This window comes from Leptonychotes weddellii, chromosome X, assembly GCF_054177405.1.
Source record: "Leptonychotes weddellii isolate Sample4059 chromosome X, ASM5417740v2, whole genome shotgun sequence".
NCBI classification, from domain to species: Eukaryota; Metazoa; Chordata; class Mammalia; order Carnivora; family Phocidae; genus Leptonychotes; species Leptonychotes weddellii.
The window spans coordinates 21,383,757-21,390,733 of NC_138385.1; the positions used below are offsets into that span (position 1 = coordinate 21,383,757).

At 35.2% G+C, this 6,977-nt stretch overlaps 1 pseudogene; it reads left to right on the plus strand.

Moving 5' to 3' along the window:
• The first annotated feature begins 664 nt into the window (after positions 1-664).
• Positions 665-6,713, plus strand: LOC102731608 (large ribosomal subunit protein eL18 pseudogene; annotated as a pseudogene).
• The last annotated feature ends 264 nt before the right edge of the window (positions 6,714-6,977 follow it).

Here is a 6,977-nt window from a genome sequence, read left to right on the forward strand (position 1 = left end):
CTTGGTGGCTTTTCTAATATTATTAATAAATATGCATAAAGCATGTGACTTCATACAGATGTATTCACCATTTATAATAGTGCTATAGATTAAGTGCCCTACAAACAGAAATTGTGATGAATTATATTTCATATAATTTCCATCAAAAGTGAAAAGAAACATATGATCATTTTATAATCAAATTATCAAGAATATTCCTGATAGGAAAGAACATTTGACTAGACTCTGGTGAAAACTAAATATTCTGCTAATAATTTTATATATTTAATGTTGGGAAGACTTTTGCATAAACAGATTTCTGGCTTCATACATTTCAAATCTTGCTTATCCTTTATTTCCTTCATATTTCTGGTGCCAGGAGCTATAGGTCATTTTCATACCACAACACACCTCCAACTTTGCATCTTTATGTTGTAGACACAGGAGGTGATAGGAGTATTCCTGCAAGCCAGTCTTATCCTGGGGCAGCTAGCAATAACTATAAATAAAAGTAACTGTGAACCACATAGATAAATCCTCCTAAAGCCAAACTAAATAATTTCCAACTCAACTTCCCCTTAGCCAGATCCTTAATGTGCCTGCAGCTATTCCAATCCCAATCTGTACAAGGCACAGGAGGGTGGGGAAAAAAGGTGAAATGTGGGCATGGCTTTGGAACTGGGTAATGGGTAGAGACTCAAAGAATTTTGACGTGCATGCTAGAAAAAGCCTAGATTGCATTGAAGAGACTATTGGTAGAAATATGGACATTAAGAGCAATTCTAGTGAGGATTCAGAAGGAAAAGAGGAGAGCTGTACATAACACTTCTATAATCTTAGAGATATACATATAGCATCATGAACAGAATGTTGGTAGAAATGTGAATGGTGAATGTTAAAGGTACTTCTATTGAATCAGGTAGAAATGAGGAACATGCTATTGGAAACTCAAGGAAAGATGATCCTTGTTATAGAATGGTAAAGAACTTGGACAAATTGTGTTCTAGTGTTTTGTGAAAAGTATAATTTGTAAGTGATGAACTTGGATATTTAGCTGAGGAGATTTGTACACAGTGTGGAAGGCCTGGCTTGGTTTCTTCTTGATACTTACAGTAAATTGTGAGGAAAGGGAGAAAATTTGAAGAAAAGATTACTAAGCAAAAAGGAACCCAAACCTGAAGATTTAGAAAATTCTCAGCCTATCCATATTGCAAAAAATGAGAAAGCATGTTATGAAGAAAACATCAAGGGTATGGCAGAACAGCTATTTGCTAAAGAGATTATACTGTATTACTTAAGGATTCAATCAACCAACCATTTCAGAAGGAACTGGAAATTGAGAAGGAGTTATACCAGTAGAAATGCTGCCAGCTTGGCCTGAAGGGGGCTGGGATGGGATGAAATGAAAGAAGGCTGTCAGATTTCTGGGATTCTGCAGGATGGTCCAATCGAGCTATCTGCCTGCGAATGAGCTTTATCTTTCAAGTAAAGGGAAGAATTGCCCTGAAAGCAGTTCAGAGGTCAGCAGGGCTGCTACTGCTATTGTGGGCGCAGGGAACACAAGCCTGGGGACAAAGCCTTCTCCTCCGTTCCAGAGGAGTCGGGCAAACACCCAGAGCTGAGGGGGCAAAGCTACCTCCCAGAGCCAAGGGAGTGTGACTGTCACACTGCTGGACCAGGAGGTAGAGCATCAAAGCTAAAGAAGATCATTCTTGAGCCTTAAAATCTAATGGCATTTTTACCTGCTAGGTTTTGGACTTGATGGTAACCCATAATCCTTTTCTTGTTTTCAATTTCTTCCTTTTGGAATGGGAATGTCTATTCTATCCTTGTCCCATTGATGTATTCTGGAAGCAGATAAGTTTTCTGGTTTCATAGGTTCACAGTTGGAGAGCACTTAGCCTCAGAATGCATGAAACCTGGAGTTCCACCCGTATCTGATTTAGATGAGATTTAGATAAGACTTTGGAATTAGAGTTGATGTTGGAATAGGTTGACTTTTGTGGCTGTTGGGATGGGGTGAATCTAATTTGTATGCGGTAAGGACATGAATTTGGGGGGCTAGAGGGCAGAGTATTATGGACTGAATTGTGTCTCCCCTAAATTCCTACGTTGAAGTCCTAACCCCCCCAGTAACTGAGACTGTGACTGTATTTGGAGATAAAGTCTTAAAGAAGTTATTAAATAAAAATGAAGTTATATGGTTGGTATATATGATTGGTATCTTTATAAAAAGAAGAGATTAGGACAAAGACACATACTATATGAAAACACAGGAAGAAGATGGCTATCTACAAGTGAAGGGGAGAGGCCTCAGAAGAAACTAAACTTGCTGGCAGCTTGATCACAGACTTCTATCTTCCAGAATTGTGAGAAAATAAATTTCCGTTGTTTAAGTCATCAGTCTGTGGTACTTTGTTATGGCAACCCTAGCAAACTAAGGCCTTGCAAAGGACCCATTCCAATAAGGGTCTCTGAAGCTGAAGTTTTATTAGCTTTATCATATATAATCTCTGTACCTCACAATTTAGCACTTAATTTCACTCTATCTTATATTATTCATTAACTATTCTATCCAGTGCTCGCTTCGGCAGCACATATACATTAACTATTCTATCCAATTCTATTGTAAATGCCTCGAGGACACTGACAGTTTTCTGAGTTTTCAATATCCACCCCATGCTTGTCTTGCCCCTCTTATGTCCCAAGATAAGACTGAACACAGGAGACACTTAACAATTAACTTTTATTGATTTACTCATCACACCTACATGTAATCTCACCTGGAGTTCTTAAAGGATTATTGAAGAGAGAGCATTTGCTATCTCCTTAAGATTAACTTCTTCTCTGAAGTTATGGTTATTGTAGTACAGATTTTTCACATAATACTTTTGTTAAAAGCCAGTGTAATTTTAGTATACTGGTAAATACTATCATAGGCTGAAATTATGATATATAAAATGCTAAATACCAGGTATCAAATAAGTATCTATTAATAACTAAAAATAAGAAAACCAATTTATATCTAGGACACAAATAAATGTCATGAAAAGAGAACTTCGGTAAGTGACCAGATGAGTGTGGAGAATCATTAACTTCATGTTTGTTGAAGCCAGGGCCTACTCAAATTAATAAATTGTTAATACAGTTTCCCAAGAGTGTTATGCCCCTCTACACCCCTCTTGGAATCATAAGCCGAAAGTGTCTTTATATATTCAAAATCCTAATTTCATTTTTTCATATTTTACAATTCTGATGAATGCATGTAAATAAAAATTGAATTTAGAAAGTAAACTAATGCCTGTTTAAATCTAAAAAAAAACTACAAACATCCTAAATTCTGTCCATTTGTCATGTATTGCTCCAAATTCTGTTCTCTTTATTGATGGACTCTTAAAATTGGTTTGATTTCTATTTGCTCTTCTTAAAAATTACTGTTAATTTAATTGTTTTCCTGATTAATAATGTAATAGGCTTTACTCTCATAATTCATTAAAAGAAAACACCCAGGGCTAGAAAACACAATTATTATTATTTTCATAATGATTTACTTGGTTCTACTGATTGTTTCCTAGGTGTTGTCTTGAAAATGGAGTTTAGGATATTTAAATCCATACTCGAACTTCTGACTTTTCAAGGCAATCCCCAGACAGACTTTCTTATCAATCAATCAATAAAATCCCACAACTGAGGAAGCAGTCCTTTTCTTCTTAAATGGAACCTTTGTTTTACCTGTCAAATATATGGAAAAATACTAGATGTGGCCCTGGTGAAAAAGTAATGAAACCCCAGCAGGTCTCATCCAGGAGGAGGAATAAAAAATTAAATAAGTCCTATATTATCTAAGGTTTCACAATGTAAGGAAAAATTATAACTAAATATTATAATGTAAGAAAAAAGCTGTTAAACTGGATTTTCAAAAATCATAAAGTAGAATGAAATGTATAATGAAGATATTTTAGTCAATAGGAAGCAGAATATTTAAAGCTATCTATGTAAACTGTCTACCGTCATGGGTCAATGTTTTATATGTAATAAAATATCAGAGTTCGTGGGCATCTTGACAAAATGGTTATAGTACTACATGTTGCTTGCTTATTTAACCAACAACATATAACTGTTGATGGTCTCAGCTAATAACCCTATAAAGTAAAAAGTCTTGCTTCTGTTTAACCTCCATACTGAAAGCTAAAAATGTGTTTTATAAAAGGCTTCTGTCTTGATTATCATCACCATTATATAAAAGGGTAGATAATGAATGTATTTTCTAAGTTGGGTTCCATGATATGAAATGCTGAAATAATAAATCATACTTCCATTGAATCATAAGACAAATAAAATAGATAGGTATTCTAATTGTCCAACCATAGTTTGGTTATTGACTAATGTTCCATTAATTAAATATGCATTCTGACTTTAAAAATAATATATGCTTATTATAGAAAATTGAGAAAACAGAAATGTTTAAAGCTAATACTCTATATACAGCTGTATCTCATTTTTTCTCATACATTGCATATCTTATGCATTTTCCCATGTACTTTATAATTCTTTGTAAACATCATTTTCAGAGTTTTATTTTAATGGTAAGTTACAATAATGGGCTAAATAAAAGGTTACACTTAAAAATATATTAGACATATTTAAAACTAAATATACTATGTCAAGGAAGAATATATGTAAGCAGAGACTGTTATTTGTTGTTTATTGGACAATACTACATTTTTTAAGAATTATCTTTTTTAGTGGTTCATTTACTTGCTTTCTCATTTATGAAAATGAATAACCGTGTCTGAATAAATATGTCTGAAACACATAAAGAAAGCATGTCATTAATACTTCCTCACAAGAACTTTTAATTCGGACTTCCCCTAATTGATAACTGTAGCTTCTGGTTAAATTGATGTAAACATACATTAATTCAAATACTCAGCCACATGACTTTTTAGCACCCTAAATTATGTCTTCCCTAATTAAGGAACTCATTAAGCTAAGGTTTAAGGTAGTATATATTCTCAGTATTTCCTTGAACCTAGGTCAGTCACTTGGTTTTATTTTAGGCAGCATCTATTCTGAGATTTTCCAGATCATTTTTTTAAATGTTATTAAAAGACTATAACAAATTAGTGAACTATCTGCCCATGAGCCTGTCCAAAGTCTTTACCAATAATTAAGAAAAACATTCTACTTTGCTCTTGATGTGGTTTCCTTAGAATAGAGAATAGTCAGAATCTTGAAATTATTTTTAACAAATCCATTTCTAAAGAAAGAGAAAGAACAGGTGGCTTAAAGAAAGAATTTTAACTTATGAAAGTGACTAAATCTTTCTAAATCCATAAATAGTATCCAGTCCTCCAGTTGTTCAGTTCTTAAAATTTAAGTGCTTTTGGCTATAAAAATATTGCATCTAATAATTTTGAAGTATGCTTTCAGTAATGCATTTTTTATTTAAAAATGTCTTAACACTGAGAATGTCATCGTGAATTATGGAACTTTTCTATATTTAATTTTATTTGGTGCCATGGGCTATGAGGAAAAGATTTTAGTGAACTAAGGGCTAATAATAACTTCACTTTAACCTTAATTATTTTTCTTTATTTCTTTGTTCTTTTTTTATTAGCTAATCATAATTGAGTGCCCTTTAAATCAGGACACCAATGACACTTTGTTTCCAATTAACAGTAAAAACCTTCCTTGATCCTTTGACTTTTTTATGAGATGAATTTATATTTTCCAGACTAACATGCATGACAACATAATTCTCTATACTCATTAATATTCAACTTTGCTGCTTTAATGAGAGAAACCAGGAGAAATGTAATGTCATCTGCTTATCTAAAGCATTCGTAACTTTTGCTAATATAGAGACCAAAAATGGTTTTGAATAATAATAGCCAACATTAATTGAGCACTTGCTATATGTCAGACATTGTTCTAAGCGTCCATTATGTAGTAACTCATTTAATACTCAAAAAAGCCTTATGAGATAGGAACTACAGACTAGTGAACACAAATAAATATGCCTAACCTACTTTTAGATTTAATCCTTTATTTATTCCATGGTTCTATGTTACCACTAAAATGAAACTCTTAAAGAGAACAAACTGGTTCTCTCTTTTGCAACCTGGCTGAGCATGAGGCACCATCATTGGAGTCAACATCTGCCACAAGGACTGAAAGGTTTGGTGCAAGGACCCCAAGATCCAGAACATCTACCTGAGACTGCTAGACAAGCTGTACAGGTTTCTGGCCAGACAAACCAACTCCACCTTTAACCAAGTTTTGTTAAAGAGGTTGATCATGAGTCTCGCTAACTGGCCACCTCTGCCCCTTTCCCAGATGATCCAGAATATGAAGCTGCCTGGCCAAGAAGACAAAGCAGCTGTGGTTATAGGGACTATAACCCATGATGTGTGTGTCCAGGAGGTGCCCAAACTGAAGGTGTATGCACTGCCTATGGACAGCCATGCCCAGAGGCGCATCCTCAAATCTAGAGGCAAGATCCTCACCTTTGACCAATCGACCCTGGACTCCCCCAAGGGCTGCGGCACCGTTTTGCTCTCTGGTCCACACAAGGGCCAAGAACATATAGGCATTTTGGCAAGGCCCCAGGAACCCCGCCCAGCCACACCAAATCTTACCTGCCTTGGAGGGGCGGGAAGTTAGGCCGTGCCAGAGGTAGCAGGGTCATCCTGGGCTACAGAAACGAACCCCAGATCCTGACTTGTTATTAAAAAGACTTTGGATGCTGAAAAAAAAAGAAAAGAACAAACTGATGATTGCCAGAGGGGAGTGGGGGGGGGGGATTAGGTGAAATAGATGAAGGGGGATTAAGAGGTATAATCTTCCAGTTAAATAAGACATGGGTATATAATGTACAGCATAGGGGATATAGTCAACATAGGGGATATTGTAACAACTTTGTATGGTGACAGATGGTAACTAGACTTACTGTGGTAACCGTTCTATATTGTATATAAATCAAGTCACTAGGTTAT